General features: G+C 38.3%; 1 protein-coding gene across 1 annotated transcript in view; it reads left to right on the forward strand.

The window, feature by feature from the left end:
• The first annotated feature begins 242 nt into the window (after window positions 1–242).
• BLK (BLK proto-oncogene, Src family tyrosine kinase) overlaps window positions 243–17,765 on the forward strand; it is an 85,834-nt gene continuing 68,311 nt past the window's right edge. The window contains exon 1 of the mRNA XM_027840385.1: window positions 243–511. The gene's annotated coding sequence lies outside the window, so the exon portion shown is untranslated. The remainder of the gene's footprint in view (window positions 512–17,765) is intronic.

Below are 17,765 nucleotides of genomic sequence, written 5' to 3' on the forward strand. Positions count from 1 at the left end.
ATTCCATCAAAGACTCAGGAAATTCCCACCTCACTATGCTGAAGCCCCATGAGAATTTTTTGCTATCACAACACAAACTGGTTTCGGGCTAAAAAACATGACCACATGTGGCATTTCTACCTCATTCTCATGAGAAGAGGGGCTAGTTGGATTTTTAGTTCACTAAACCTCCTGTGAAACTAAGAAGTACTTTTAGTTGTGCGAGCCACGTGACTTCTGAAACCACTTTTTGTGCCTGGAAGGCTCAGCATAATAGTTCAACTGGAAGAGTCCCTGAGCCACTACAGCCCTGAATGTGCCCCTTGGATATAGCTGGGCAGAGCTCTGATCACAGAGTCTGTCAGTCAGCCAGGCAACCAAAAGGCAGCCTGAGATGAGACACATTTTTTAATGGACATGCAGTTTCTTTAGGATTTAACTATATCCACTAAGGGTTGTTTCTGCCATAAGGGCTTCCTCCAAAAGGGCAACCACCGGGATTTAAAGGACTATGCTCTAAAGCATTGCCGAGGTAAAGACTTAAATTGTTTTGTTTTTCATTTTCAGCTATGTGCTTAACATATAATTAATCGTGTTTATCATCATGAATTCATTTGAATGATTTTCTCTGAGGGTCTTTTTTAAAAATTTTTTTAGATAAGTATTTGGGAAAACTACGATTATTATGCATAATGAAAATGAAATAGTGTAGTCACTGCCGCTGTGCTCAATAGATTGCTATCTGATTGATTTTTCCTTTTGTTTATTTGTTTGTTTGTTGTTTGTTTTTTAGGGGGAGGGAGTTCAGCTCGGTGATTTTTATCAATGTAGGGACCTTCCAGTATGGAAATTCCTTCCCAAGCTTATCTGTAATTTATACTCTTAGCTGCCTAGTGCATGTGAAAAATAACATGATTTGGCCAACATCATACAACCAGTATGTGTTGGAGGTGGGACTGGATCCTGGTCTCTCTGATTCTAAGAATGACCCTCTAGCAATAAAGCTTGGTCACTTCATGATTTTTTTGAACCTATCTCAGATGGTTTTAAAAATCTGAGGGCAAATAGCAGTGAAAAATTGACTCCATCTAAGGACAAAAATCTAGAAAATAAAGAAGTTGGAGATGTTTCTACCAGAATTTCTTCTTTGAAAGGAAAGATCAATGAGGGAAAAAAAGGAAAATACCAGTGTATATTTTGAAACTGCCTTTTGCCTCAGTGCCTCAACTGGTTTCTCTTCTCCTCTTTATTTAATTCTTTACATGTACACCAAGACTGATTTGTTGGGAATGGTTTTGCTGTTGGGTTCCCCTTTTTTGGAGGTTCTTTGCAACTGTGAATAATTCTTTTTGGGTGGAATATCGGGCCTAATGTCCAAAGAAGATATTAATGTATAGTCCTAGGCCATGGAAAGTCCAAAGCCTTCTCCTTTTTTTTTTTTTGGTTAAGTGTTAAGTGACTTGCCCAGGGTCACACAGCTATTTAAGTGTTATGTGTCTGAGGTAGGATTTGAACTCAGGTCCTTCTGAATCCAGGGCCAGTGTTCTGTCCACTGCGCCACCCAGCTGCCCCACCTTCTCCTTTTTAATGACTCTCCTTGGAATACTACCTTTGGTCCTTAGCCAGGTCCATGGTAACTTTAGGACATAGCCAGGTACTGTGTTAGGCAAAAACCAGTCCCTAATTTCAGTGAGCCCATATTCTAAAGGAGGAGACAACATAATTCAATGTATACAAGCTCTATACAGAGTAGATGGAAGATAATTTGAGACAGAAGGCACTAACAATAAGAAGGACTGGGAAACGCCTTCTGCAGAAGGTAGGATTTGCACTGAGTCTTGAAGGAAGCCAGGGAAGCTAAGAAGAAAAGGTGAGAAGGGAGAGTATTCCAGGCTAGAATAAGCCAGTGAGCCTTCTCCATCTGACAGCTGATGTTAGATGTTAGGTTGGTATCCAGGGCTCTGGCCTTCACCTCTAACAATGTTCATCATTAACAGAAGTTTTAACTGAATCAAAGTGACTCACCCTTCAGAAAGATGAGTCAAGGCACTGGCTGGAATTAGAAGTCTCCCCCAAGCTCACATCCTATTGCTCAGGCACACAAAGTCAAACCATGCATTCAGGCAATGAAGGGTAAGGGCTTCTGTGAAACAGTTACTTTTGAGATAAGACTGGGTATGGAGGAAGTATGATACACATACTTGAAAGAGCAAACATCTGGTTGAGGTGATAACGTTAGACTGAGGAAGCTAAAACCTGACTGAGAAGTGAAAGTCTACTGAGATTTCAGCAGTTAGGCCCTAATTAGCATTAGCTGAAAATATGTTTGCTTCAAATTTGTTGTGATGAGTAAGAGTCGGGAGGGGAGGAAGGATGGAGAAATCTGGGTGATTCCAGGGATTTCCAGTCATCCCAGCTAATTCCAATGATTTCTGGAGCTCAGAATAGGCTAGCCTCTGCCCCCAGAACCCCAGGAAAAAGAGTGTTATTTCTCTGAGCTGATATTAAACATAAAATGCGATCGATCTCTTTCTGTATCTCAGTTGCTTCCTGCTCATTTCTCCCATCTGTGTTAAGTAAACACACAGGCAGGATAGAAACAGTACTGTGAAAACTTAAAAAGAATAGGGAATTAGAATTAGAAATGAAGCTATGTTGGAGGAATCAGATAGAAGAAACACAAGAAAGCTAATACACACCTGAAAAAAGCACGTATTAAGCTTTTCTAAGTGCCAAGCTTTATACATCCAACTAGATGAAAACAGAAAATCAAGACATTCCTTCCCCGCTCTCAAGAAGTCCACATTCTAACTGAGGATGGAGGGTTCATCTATAGGGCAGATGGGAAGGCCCAATAGTAATGCTGTACATGATCAGGGCAGATGGCAAGGCCTGCTTACCCTTAGGGTACAGTAACAGGGCACATGGAAATATGAAATGTGTATTATTGTTGTTAATCAAGGTACTACTATTTCTGTGGATTAATGTGACTCGTTGATGATATATGTATGATGATAACAACCCATCATTTTTCTCTTTTCTAGAACCTTAAAAATGGGGCAGAGTCTTTCAAATCAGTCTTTTGTAGGCATTTCTCTAATTTCCAAGGCTACCCTCCACTAGCCACCCCTTCACTGACCATACCCTCTCTGCCTAATTCACTAGAGTCCCTTTCCAAACAGGGTCAGACTTTGGCAAAATTAGGAAGTAGTGCAATTTTCTCATGGTGAAATCAAACGCAATAACTTACATTAAATGTTTTGCAAACCTTCAGATGATATCTAAATGCTAATTATTCTTGTTATTATTATTTTCCTTTGGTACTTCATCATCTCCTTTTTTGTAATCTCCTCTACCTCTTTAAGTGCTTCCCTTCTGGCCCCCATATTAGTGCCCTCATGTGTCAGCCCTATGGCATTCTACCTGGGCCTGCTAGTGATACATCTGAATGAAAGTAACCATTCTTCCATCCGCACAGCTCCCATTTCCTCAGTGTACTGGATCTAATTAAACTGCTATGATGAAGGGATCTGGTGTTTATCAGAACTTGTTTTAATTCCCAGTAAAGTGTCAATGACTGGTCAGAGTTCATTAACGTTCATAGGCCACTGAGTCCTGTGCCTTTAATTTCTTAGTTCCTTTCTATCCCCAGCTAGACAACCTTCTCCCCACCAATTCCTTTCTTAGGATAAGTGAGGTAGTACTAGTGCTCATACTGCGTTGGGTCCAGGGGTGTGATGGAGCCAGTTCCAAAACTGTTAAGTTTTTAGTACGTGTATTTACACTTCAGAAATCAGCAAATGCTACAGATCAGGACTTGAGTTATTGTTTTGTGGATTGTCTAGACTTAAGAAAGTAATGGAGATTAAACCTAAAAGTGAATCCTGCGAATCTTTTTCTTTTCCTGGAGAACCTATCATTAACATTTACCAGCACCCCAGTGGTTGGATGTTTTATATGCAAGGTCTCCACTAGTGAAAATGTGACATTAACAAATAGTGTGAAACCTTACTTAGGAGAGGCAGCGGACAGTGTGTTATAATGGAGGAGAGGCTTGTACTCTAGTGCTTCTTCTCCCACATAGTGACTATGTGACCCTGAGCAAATCACTTTATGACTCAGTGTCCCCAGGCAACTGCTTGAGATTATAAATTACAAAATAGGTAGGTATTGATCTGGATTGATAGAGGGAGTTTCTTCCCTCAGAATTAACCAACACAGAAGAAATCACAGGACTAGATCTAAAAATAGACCCTTGTGTTATAAACAACAACAACAACAACAACAAACTTTATGTAGTATCTAAAAAGGATTATGGGAATATCATAAATAAAAGTTTAATAATTATTAAAAATTCACAATCTATTGTCTTCTGAAAAAAGTATCCAAATTCCAGCCCTTATTCTTTGGAACTTGACTTCCTAATAAACTGAGAACCAACATATAATTCTGATATAGTGTGCTGGAGTGAAAAGAGCCTTGGAGTGTCAGGCTTCCCTCTTAATAGCCACAGACCCAAATGCAAGTCATTTAAATTCTCTAAGATTCAGTTTCCTTTTTTGTAAAATGGAAATAATAATACATTCTCTGCCTGTCCCATGGAGTTGAACGTTTTGTAAACTGTAAGACATTATAGAAATGTGAACTATTATTACTAGTGGAATCCCACCTTCTTCAGAAGGCCTTTTCTGCTCATCCCTCCTTTTGGTTTCTTACCTCTAAGACTACCTTTTACTTATACTTGTATATAACTTGGTTTTGAAGTCCAGAGAAAGTTAGGAAAAGGGACAGGAGGGAAATGAGGGCAGGCCAGTCTCAGTCCCTCCACAAAATGGTGACTCCAGGGGAACTCATCAATAGGGGAAGGATGGGGACCTGCAGGATGAGTAGGACACAGGGGTAGTAGGCTATTCTAGGGCTAAGAGGCACCAGGCACTGGGGGGAGTGCCAGGATGATCCAGCAGTAGAAGGGACATGATTTTAAAATCAAAAGAAAGTCCAGAACAAGGCCAACAGAGGAATGGACAAAAATCCATTTCCCAAGCCTCAGTCAACTAGTTATCAGGAACACCCTACATCTTCTTAGTAAGGCACTAGGGCAGAATGCCCCTTCCAACAAAGATCCACTCCTATAATCTTCTCAAGTTAACTGGGGGGCAGCTCATCAAATTGAGACCTCCCTCTCCCTGACTATATATAGTTGTGCCCAAATGTTGAATACTTGACAGTTTTTTTTACATATAGGACACCTTGAGTCTTTGCCTCACTCATAACATGATCGTGTAATTTTAAGATGCTTTCCTCCTCTACCACTTGTGTTCTATAGTGAGATAAAAAGAAACAAAATTATATTTTTCAAAACAAAAACCATTAAAATCTATGTGAGAAGAATCAAAAGAAATAAATCTCAACTGCTATTCTTATCATTTTAATTAGGCAGCACCATGTGAAAGGTTGAATTCTCTAAAAATTAAAAAGGGGGAAACAATTTTTTTCTTTTTTAGATGACAATTTGTCCATGTGTTGATCCATTCAGCACATATGTAACTACAGTGTGTAAAAATTTAGATTGCCATAATTATCTGTTGGTCTAAGAGTACGTTCTATCACAATAGATAACACCAGAAGAGATCAAGTTCATTTCTGTTTCTCGTTTTGCTGACTGGAGAAGAATAGAAAATTTATCACAGAATTCTAGGTTTCTCAGAAGAATGAAACAATAAATCAGAGTCTGGTCTAGTTCCTGAGAGGGCACATTGTTAGGGGAAGAAGAGTTGATCCCTTCATCTCTGTACAGAGAAATCTCTTTCTATACTTGTCATCCCATTTCACTCAAGGATTGACTGCTAGGTCATGACTCAAGACTTACCAGTTATGGGGGGGAGATTAAGACTCCTGACTTTTGCATGCCATCTTGGGAAGAGGGGAGAAGAGGGAGGGAAAATTTAGAACTCACAGTCTTATAAAAGTGAATGTTGAAAACTAAAAATAAATAAATAAATAAAGGGGAAAAAATAAAATAAAATCAAAACCATTTGAACATAAGAAAAAAAAAAAAGACTCCTGAGTTGATGAGTTGAGTTTCTTTGGTTCCTTGGGAGGACTAACTTGCCAGTATTGTTGCAAAAGATGTTACTTTTTTGGGCCAGCATCCTTTGACCTAAGATACCAGATTCTCCTGGGCAACCATAGTGATTGCTAGGTAAGCTCAAGGTATTTCAAGGTATTTTTGCAGAAAGCAGACAAGGTTTGGATGAGACACTACAAAAGTGCAGCATGTACACCTAGCTGTGGCACAGGGGACTAAATTGACCTAATGGGCAAATAGGGATTTCTGTTAACACAATCAATGAGCATATATTAAGTGGAAATATGTTTTAGGTGATTGCATATGTATAACCTATATCAGATTGTTTGCTTTCTTGGGGAGAGCGAGGAGAGAGTGTGAGGGAGAAAAATTTGGAACTCAAAATCTTTCAAAAAATGAATGTTGAAAATTGTCTTTACATGTAATTGGAAAAAAATAAGATACTATTTAAAGAAAGAAATAAAAAACAAGCATTTATTAAATGTATGCTATATGACAAATATTCTGGTAGGTACTGGTTATAAAAAAGACAAAAACCTGACTTCAAGGAGCTTACTTCCATCAGGCTGTTAACAAGTGTTTCTTAAATCCTTACTGTCCCAATTAGTGTGCTAAATGCTGAGGGATACAAAGTAAAACAAAAACAGTCATTGCTCTTAAGGAGCTCACTTTATAATGAGAGAGCAATATGTAAATAACTAAGTAACGTGCAAGATAGACAAAGTGGAGGCAAAGTAATGTCATAAGTATATGCAAAATCATTAAGCGTGCATACAAGATGGGCCAGCTCTGTCCATGTGAACCCTTGTGTCTTGAAAAAGACTGGCACGTTGTATCTCATTTTTTAAGTTTGTGGGTAGGTGCCCACTGGGGCCAGGGAAAGCCCTCTATCAAGTCCTTTCAGTGGATCCAATGACTATATTGAAAACAGCATCAGAGCCCCAGTTATTTCACTTCTTCCAGGGCCTACCTTTCCTTTTCAGTCTATTTCCAATTTCCTTCCCCTTTAATTTCCTAGTAAAACAAGCAAGAGGCATAAAATTGTATTGCCTTCATGCTAGTTGTATCCATTCCCAGGACCCTCTTGTCACTAATATTTATGGTGTCCAGTGTACTCTGAGAACTTAAGAAATATTTCACAATAATAACATCTTTTTTTAAAAAAAATACTGGAGTGGAGGTCACAGGGGAGATCTTTTGATTAGAATCTTGCTTCCTGGGGAGTTTTGACTCAAGCTCTCTGCAGCACCATATTTGTGAACAAGATTATTGCCCCTTGCATTGCTATCATAATACCCTGTTGTGCAAGGGGGATAGAGTTTAAAAGGCAAATAATTTTCATTACTATTAGTGACACATTCAGCAGATTATATCAATACTATCAATATAATCTGTTCATTTCAAGCAATGTTTCTCAGAACAAATACTTCCCATTCCTGTTTGTTTAAAGAGTCATCATCATCTTCCAAAAATGGCTGCCCTCCCTTAACGATTGAGTGCTTCTCTGTCCTTTCTGTGTCCTCGCCAACCAAAACTGAAATATTCTGGATTATTGTCAGTTCACAAACATTTATTGACCTTGACTACTCACTGTGCTAAGTTGTGATGAGATATGTAGAAGATTAATGTTGGTCTCTGAATTCATGGAGTTTATTATCTAGTAGCGTTTTGGCATAGTGGACATATGACTTCTTTAGTGACATCTCTGAAAACCAATTTTCCTTCTAATGACCAAAAAAGCTTTAGGAAACTGAATAGAGAAAAAGTCCTAGGATTGAAGGAGGGGGAAGTATGATCCTTTCCTCACCGGTTTTGCCAATACGTATAATGTTATAATGACAATACTTAACACTAGGTATTAAAATGCAACTATTAGCTGTGCTGATATGTGTAGCAACTAGTATAGTGTTTGCCTCAATAATTTTTTTGTTGAATTTTTGGAACTATACATTCCTAAGGACTATGCAAAATTAAATATTTAAACATGGTCCCTAGTCCCTGCTCTCTGTGAGATTATGTCTAAAAACAGAGTGTACGTATGTCTTGGACATAGTCAAACAGATAAGTTTATGGATTCATCTTGGAACCTGAATTAAATGGTTTATTGTTGTAAGAGCTATAAGGACAACCTTATAATGTGGTATTTTCCATATGGCCACAGTTCATAGTATGAGACCCCAAGGTGATGTTCCAAGGGAATTCCTGTGGATCTCTGATTAGATGTTGTTTAAATGGGAAAACACAAACAAAGTTCCATACTCCCCAACCCCTAAACCTAACCAAATCAAACAAGAATTCTCATTACTAAGACTACTTAAATGCAGTAACAATAGCCAGCCTTAGCTGATTTCTGTTTAATTGTCAATGGGGAAAAAATTCTAGTGTAAAGGAAGATTTGGACTGTCCCTTGGAATACATTTCACCTGTAGCTATACAGCCATTACAGGGCTATCCTCCCCTGGCGGAGGTTTCATTTTTCTGATTGTTTATATTTTTCCAACATTAAAAGTTAAAGCATTTATCTCTGTCATCTTCTCCATAGGCAGATTAAACCTCTATTCTCATAGTTTATCATCATTTAGGTTCTATGCTTCATTTATGCCAATGTCTAGCATAGCATTATATAGAATCTCAATGACAAGGTAACTTCAAGTTCAGAGATTTTGTGATTCCATGATTCTATAAAGTAACTAATCCAAAGTCATGTAGCAAATTTTACTTACTGAACCTGATTCAGAATCCAGATAGCATAACTCCCCATCCCAGAGTTCTTTCCACCATATGTTGCTGACTTTCTAATTGAGCCTTGAACATTTCCACAGGTAACCCCACAGTGATTGATTCAAGGGAATGAAAAAAAAAAAAGACATTTTGCTTAAAAATTCTTTCCAGTCCTGTAGAAACTTGACACAAATAAGAAATATGTGTTAAGTTCATTTCTCATTTCAGTAGAAAAGTGTGATATTGGTGAAAGCAACACTTAGGTTAAAGAGCCCTTGGGAATGCTCAGGTCAACAATAAAATCACGTATAGTAGACAAACAAGTTTAATGATTTTCAAAAGGGAATATTTCTAACCCCGGGAAAAAAGTCCACTAGACTCAGGGAAAGCATGTTAATAATAACCTTTTATTTGCATAGCATTTTAAAAATCGCTTTCCACTATGTCATCTTATTTTATTTTCACAACTAAGAGTAGGTATTATTTTTCCCACTTTACATGAGAAAGCTAAGGTTAATTGGAAGGTTTCCTGTCCAGCTCCTCAACCTCCTCCATTCCCATGACCTCTATCTGCAGTCACCTTTTAGTCACACACCAAAGAAGTGATGAACACGCTTTAGATACCACCACCATCACCACCACCACCACAACCCCCACTGAATTTGTCCTGGTTGTAATTACTAGTTAAACCTCAGGCCCTGCATGTGGAAGGGGAAGGGGACCGGGGTAAAGGGACCCCTTCATCAAAATCATTGTGAAAGACATGAGAGCTCTTAGGGGAATTGAGAACAGACAAGAGAAATCACCTCGGGAGGTGGAGAATTTAGGAAGTACATATTTGACGAAGGACGTTGCTATATAGGCAAGTCTCCCAAGGAGGGCCTCAAGATAACACCATAAAAGGATTGGTTGAAGGAACTGGAGTAGGTTTAGTCTGTAGAAGAGACTATTGAGATTTGATGGCTGTTTCAAATAATTGGAAGGCTGTATTGTAGAAGGACTAGGCTTGGTTTTGGTCTTATAGGGGAACTAAGAGCAGTGTGGAAATTACGGAGAAGTCAATTTCAGTTTCATATTAAAAAAAAAAAAAACACCTTCCTGTTAATTAGGGCCATCCAAAAAGTGTAACAGACTTCCTTGGGAGGTAAAGACTTCTCTTGCTCATTAGAGATCTTGAAGAATAAAGATGGATGCCTGCTCGACAAGTATGCTATAAAGGAGATTCGTGTTCAAATATTGACTGGACAAGATGTATATGATTTCTTTTCCAACTCTGAGATTATGTGATCCAAAGAAAAGCATCAGAAAAAGAGGGGACTCCAAATATGTTGATGGAGAGCAGAAGGTCATCTTATGAGACTTGAGCATGGTGTTATGTACCTAGGAAAGAAGCAAGACTAGACAGGGCACTTCAATGGACTGAGCCTAGGCATTATCAATTAAGTCCTAAGTTCAAGTGGTTGTAAAGAGAGTAGTTTTGATCTGAGGCTAGGGATGTGGAACCACAGAGTTTTTCTTTTCCACGGTCCAAGAAAACTACAAAAGACAGCTCACCTTGAGTGTAGGGGTAGAAGTGGGATGAAATAGCAAGAAAGTCCAGTGAGCCCAAGGTTGGGGAGAAGGGTCAGAGAAGAATCCAGAAGCTGGAGAAGTAATGAATATGGACGAGTGATGAGTAGGTTGTTTAAAAGCCTGGAGAGACTAATCGTGAACTCAGAAGGCTGATGATGAAACAATTATGTTTCCCACCACTTGGCAGAGGAGCAATAGATTAGAAGTGCCAAATGAGACATACATTTTCAGACATTGTTAATGTGCTGTTTGTTTTTGCTTGATTTAATTTTTACAAGGGAAAGCTTGGAACAGAGGGAGAGGTAGTGATGGTGATGCAAAAAAAAAAAGGAAAGAAAGAAAAGAGCATCAGTAAAACATTTAAAACAATAGGCAGAAGAAAGCAGAAGGAAATTCAGAAAGTGACACACAAGTAGAGCGGTGTTGTTACTTCCATGTTAAATTTTACATAGACTTAAAAAGAAACCATACCTAAGAGAAGTTCGTAGTTTCATATATAGGCCTCTTTTCTGTCTTCTTGGTGATATTAAAATGTTCATGTTTGCTGATATTTGTGAAGTTTATAATAAGCTTAAAATTATGTTTTAATAAATAGCCTGGCACAGGCTTAAATTAAATTATGATAGGGTGTAGAGTTATACAGAGTTCCTTTTTCAAGATCCCTCTCATTGTTGCCATGTTTGCACTGTATGACATTTAGAAGTGGACTCTCTGAGGGAGGGGGACCCTAGGGCAGGAGGAGGATATGAATGTCAGGAAAAGTGAGGCAGAATTTGCTGGGGGAACTTTGGAGTAGAAATACCCATTTCTTTGACTCCCTGGGAGAGCCAAAGCAGAAAAATTACCCAGGAATGTGATGATGGAGCCCTGTTTTTGAAATTTACAAATCAAAAGCTCTTCTACTACACCCAAATGGGGGTGGGGGTGGAGAAGGGATTTCATGGTCACTTTTCTATGATGACCGTTGGATCACTATCTAGGTCCCTTGAGTCTGAATGTCCTTTGCAGGCTTATAATTCTTGCTCCATATTTCCTGGATGATGTTCCCAAGCAAGTCTTGGCTGATGACTGAATCAGGACCCAGGATTAGAGAAATCAAGGACTGACCCTAAAGAACTGAAGGGAAACGACGAGTAAGCAGAGCGTTGTGAAAAGGAAATGTGGGTTTGACACAGGATGCCAGTTATTCATGTTATGCTCACGATTCGTATTTCTCCAGCTGCAGCTGTGGGAGCTTAAAGTAGCACTGTGGTTGGGAACCTCAGCCTGGGGGACGCAAGTTAGGCTTCTGAGGTTTGCTCTGTGTTCCTGCCCAGGCTGATTTTATTTATAAGCTTTCACCCTAATGTGCCCCTATGTACTACAGCAACATCACACTGGCCTTGCTCTTGGTGATGCTGGCCTAATCATGTTCCTCTGGCAGGCTAACCTTGCCTCAGGTTCAAGCAAAGGGAGGTGCCACTTTGGCTGCTTTCTCTCTGTGGGTCTCACCAATCCTGATAATAAGAGAGCTGCAACGGCATTGGGCAGCAGTCACATTACGTCAGTCCAAGTCTGGTTGCAGATTTCAAAGGACAGAAACAGATCCTCACACTTAGTTGATCTAACTAAGGGATTTATTGATTTTATTGTTAGTTTGCCAATCAGACTCATCTAGTAGACAAAGAGGATTGAGGCATTGCCATGCCCAGGTCACAATATTGCTTCTGTTTCTGATAGTTCCAACCAATTAGCCCTTGCCAGAACTTTGCAAGCTAATTTCATACAGCCTGGGAGCTTAGAGTCTGGGAGGGATTGGGGGATTTATACTGAAATAATCGGTATTTGATACTTCAGTCTAAGGTGAATAGACTTCAGGCGTATTTGAATCCACCAATCATTAGTGATCCAAATAGGAAGGAAGAGAGAGAGAGAGGGAGAGAGAGAGAGAGAGAGAGAGAGAGAGAGAGAGAGAGAGAGAGAAGCATTTATTAAGTGCCTATTATGTACTAAGTGTCTTACAAATATTACATCATTTGATCCTTACAACAATCCTGGCATTATTATTACCCCCATTTTACATTGAGAAAACTGAGGGGGACAGAGATTAAGTGACTTGACCAGGATCATACAGCTAGTAAGAGTCTGAGATCATACTTGAACTCAAGTCTTCTGGATTCCTGGATTCCCAATGCTCAATTCACTGTACCACCTAGATGTCTCCTAAATATAAAATAGAGGTTAGCAAAATTCCACTGGTTTCAGGAGATGTATTCAGTAGACTCAGTCACTTGGGTTTTGCCTATATGTGCCCATCTATACAGAAGGGTCCTAGTCTATATTTCACTTGTCTCCATATAAAAGGCCAGAAGAAAATTGAATCATGATTCTGGGCCTCAAACTCTCCTGGGCAGAGGTTTCTAACACTGAATTCAGTGACTTACCCAAGGCTACACAGTGAGTTGAGGGCAACCTGATCTGAGTGTTGCCTTCTCCAGGGAGACTGAACAAAGAGATCAGAAAATTTGGACCAGCTGGTATTTGTATATAGGAGGGTAGGGATGGTATTGTGCACCTGGAAGCAAGGGAATGAACTTCTAGGCCTAACAGAAATTGGGCAGGGAACTTTGTACAATGAGGGTGCCCTTTCTCCTCCTTTGGCATTTTGTTTTGATGAAAATCTGTGTTTGAAGGAGCTCACACTGAATCTACTGAAGATAGGTTACTGCTCTCTTAGCCAATTGTTTATGAGTAATCATGGAAAGAAGCAACAATATATTGAAGGGAGAGACAGAGTCGTTGCTGAATGTGGGCGATGGCAATTCAAACTTAAAGGGCAAATTGATTTTGTACCCTAGTACTTAGCACAGTGTCTGGTACATAGTTGGAGCTTAATAATTGTGTTTTGATTGCATTAATGAATATTGCCAAATGTTTGCAAGCCTTCTTTGACACTACACAGGTGACTTTCCTTTTCTTAATACCACTAAGGAAAGATGTCTTATTGCTTCATTGACTTGTTGCAAGATGCAGCGTCTTTCAAAAATCAACTCAATTATAAGACGTTAAATCTGGAAGGGACTTTATGAATCACCTAATCCAACTCCCTCATGTTATAGGTGAGAAAACTGAGGCCTAAAGAGGAGAAGGGACTTGCATCATCACTACCTGTGTAACCCTGGGCTAGTCATTTAATCTCTGTCTGCCTCAGTTTCCTCATTTGCAAAATGGAAATAATGATAGCACCTGCCTCCCAGGGCTCTTGTGAGGATCATATGAGATGATGTTTGCAAAAGCACTTTGCAAACCTTAAGCACTATATAAATGCTAGTTATTGTTATTTTATTACTACATTATGTTATTATAAACAGTAAGTTATGCTGCAATTAATAACATACACCATTTTAACCAACAATATTCATTGTGATCAATGGAATATATTGTAAGCAATGACAAACATTGTGTTTAATGATACGTGACATTGTAAACAAAGTCACATAGTGTAACCAACCAGTCAAGCCAATCAATAATCACGTATAAAGTGTCTGCTGTATGTAAAGTACTATGCTAGGCCCAAGAACAGAAAGTTAAAAAAATGGAATTGTCTCTGCCTTCAAGGAGCTTACATTCTATCAGGGAAGACAATATCTAAACAAGTAAATATAATAAAATATACAAAATAAGTACAAGGTAGTGTTTTGTAGGGGGCCCAACGGCAGGCATCATTGTAACCAGTAGGATTCATCTTGATCAATGGCAGACATTGCAACCAACAGCATCCATTTTGACCAATGACACGCATCATTATAAGCAATGGCATATATCATTAAAAGCAATATCACATCATGTTGTAACTAATGGTATGTATTGTAACTAATGGCATAAATTATTTTAACCATGCATTATGACCAATGATATCATTATGACCAATAGCAGCTATCACCCTAATTGTAAGCTATAATATACCACAATCTGGCCACTTACATGGTACATATTTTTAGGAGAGCTAATCAAGGCTACTGGAATAGTCTACAGTAAAAAATATATATATTATTTTTCTTTGTATGAAGCTGCCCATCCCATATGGTCATCAGACCAATGACCTTGGTCTCACTTGTAACATATATTTATTCTTTTACTCATTCTTCTTTTAGCACCTATTATATCCAAAGCATAGAGTGCAAAGAGTGAAGAATGCAACTTTTTTTTTGCTCTCAAAAAAACTCAAAATCTAAAAGGGGAACTAAGACATGGACAGACATAATTATAATACCAGGAGGAGTGTGGATGTTGAAAAATAGAAGTACAGACAAATCATTATGGATATTTAGAGAAGTCAATATCACTTCTAGTTAATATGGAAGAGAAGAGGAGGCCATTGAGTTATATCCTTGAGGATGGAAAAGAACAGGTGGGATAAAGAGCATTTGTAATATGTTCTATACTTAATTTATTTTATAGTCTCCTATAAACTATTTTATGGAGAATAGATATGAAAGAACTATATGGTTCAGTGGATAGAATGCAGGGCCTAGAGTCAGGAAAAATTTAATATCAAGCCTCAGACACTTCCTAGGTGTGTGACATTTCTCAAGTCAATTAACCATTACCTGCCTCAGTTTCCTTAACTGTAAAGTGGGGTGGGGGAAATATTAGCACCTACCTCACAGGACTGTTGTGAGGATCAAATAAAATATTTGTAAAATGTTTAACACAGAACTTGGCATATAGTAGGTTCCTCCTTCCCCTTTCTTTTAGAGTCCACAAAGGCTGTATGTAAATTGAAAATAGTACATACATCTTTGATTATCACCTTCTTCCTCCAGAGACTTCTTCTATGTATTTGACCCAAATATATTCTTACAGAGTTTTAGAAAGTGCTAGGTAAGGCTTAAATCTCCCTTAGTTCTAATTTATTTTTCTATATAGATACAGATCTATTTATCTGTCTATCTCTCTACCTGTCTATCTATCTTTATATCTATCTCGGTGGCTCTTTAATCTATCTCAATATCTTTATCTCTATTTCTATTGCTCTCTATCTCTAATCTACCTATCTCTTTATCTCCATCTTTAATCTACCTATTTATCTTTATATCTCTATCTCTCATCTACCCACCCATTTATCTTTATATCTATCTATCTATCTATCTATCTATCTATCTGTCCAGCTTGGAGTAGTAAATAGAGTGTTATCCTCACAGTCAGGAAGACCTCGGTTCAGGTTCCACCTCTGACACAAACTGGATGTTCAACCTTGAACAAATCACTTTACCTCTCATATCCCAGGTGATTCTGTTTAGACTAAATCCTAGAGCAGGTACCAGTCTGCATTTGGTAGGAGTTTTCTCAAGGGGGGTTCCCTACATTAAGGAAATCATAGGTCTAGTACAATGTGTATGCTTGCATGTGTGTGTGTGTGCGTGTGTGTGTGTGTGTTCACGTGCATAAAAAAATAAGCAGTGTTACATGTGCATTTTATTCATTCGGTTTGAATGTGAACTGACATTCGAAGACATTTGAAGAGAAGACATAAATTTGCATTGGTCATTGGTAGAGGGAAGTTCCTCATATGGAACTTTTCTATATCAATGAAATCACAGCTCGAATCTTTATGTTGTTCAGTCAACTCTCCATGACCCCATTTAGGGTTTTCTTGGCAAAGATACTGGAGTGCTTTGCCATTTCCTTTTCCAGCTCATTTTACAGAGGAGGAAACTGAGGCAAACAGGGTTAAGTAACTTGCTCAGCATCACACAGCTAGTAAGTGTCAGAGACCAGATTAGTCCTTATACATATATGTTTATATAGATAGATATGTGTATGTAAATATGTTTATTTGCCTCTATATGTGCATATGTATATATATAATATCCTTTATTTCAAAACTGAGATGACTGGAGCTATATATAGGTATATATGCATATGTAAATATATATAGATGCATATATATATATATACACATATACACACACATATATATGTGTGTAATATCCTTTATTTCAAAATAGGAAAAAGGACTAGAGCTGTGATTTTATTGGTATAGGAAACTTCCACATGAGTAACTTCCCTCTACTGATGCAGATTCGTGTTCTCTCTTCAAATATCAATGACAGAAAGCGACGTGCCCAGGGTCACATGGCCAGTGTGCATCAGAGAAGATGCACCCAGTTTTTCCTGGTTTTGAGACAGGTTCTCTAAAAACTGAGAATCTATACAAAGTCCTAGTTTCATAACAAAAGACCCATACTAGCAAACGTCCTCAGCAGGAAAGACAAAAAAAAAAAGCAAATATTGTAGAGTATAAAGAGTGCTGGACATGGAAGGAGGAGATTTAGGCTCCAATGTGGTGTTTGACATCTGTGTACCATCTGTATAATCTCTCTGAGCCTCAGTTCCAACACATGTAAAATAAAGAGGCTGGACTAGATGACCCTCTACTTGAAAAAAAAATTGTAAGTAAATGTATGAATCATATTTATATTTGTACTTTTAGTGCCAAAGCCAATTGTTCATTTAAGTAAGTGATCATCAATGACTCTTGTAAAACATAGACAGACCAATACTAAATAATAACAACAAAGCCTTTTAATTTACTGTTCGAATACCAGAACGTCTTTGTCTCAATGTCAGCCTGACTCCTTGGTGGGAAACCCAACTCATGATTAATTTTCTGTTCTTCCCCACTGTGACTATTAGCCATAACATGGCACTTTCCCTCCCCTTAACTAACAAATATTTTTTTCTGAAGACACAACCTGGATGTTCAGGAGATAGCTAGGTGGATTCTGTCCAGAAATTTCTGGAATTTGGTCAGCTATTTTTCTTGTAGACAGATGTTCTTATTAGCAAACAACTGTTTGTAGCTTCAGTGAGTGATTTATAATTACTGATTTTGTTTGAGCAGATGTAAAGATCAGGGTCCTATTAAGCAAGAAGAGAAAAAATTAAACTAAAGAAAAGATAGTTTGGATCAAATGAAACTGGCCCGTAGCTCCCAATTAGCTCTGCGTGTGTGTGTGTGTGTGTGTGTGTGTGTGTGTGGTGTGTGTGTGTGTTAAGCCAGGAGACTACCAAATAAAATTCTATTGTATTGTGTAAGTCTCCTGAATAAGTCTTTATTGTAGACTGTCAGCAACTTGAGGGCAGGGACTTAAGGGGAGGGTAGTTTTTTAGGCCATAAATTCCTTTTCCAAGTCAAATGTTCTTTTAATAATCAATAAACACAGGGACATCAGCCAATTATGTGACTCTGAAGACATATTCTACTGTCAAAAATCATTTGTAAAAGCTTTCCTATTCTCTCATATTTTCATCAAAGATATCTTCAGTGTGTATGTAGATCATTCTCATAAAATTTTATAAAGATGGGAAAATAGGCATATGAATAGATAGTTAATGGATGTTTTTCCCTTTGGGGGCAAAT

Source organism: Vombatus ursinus, unplaced genomic scaffold (genome assembly GCF_900497805.2).
Source record: "Vombatus ursinus unplaced genomic scaffold, bare-nosed wombat genome assembly UNPS02014841.1, whole genome shotgun sequence".
NCBI lineage: Eukaryota > Metazoa > Chordata > Mammalia > Diprotodontia > Vombatidae > Vombatus > Vombatus ursinus.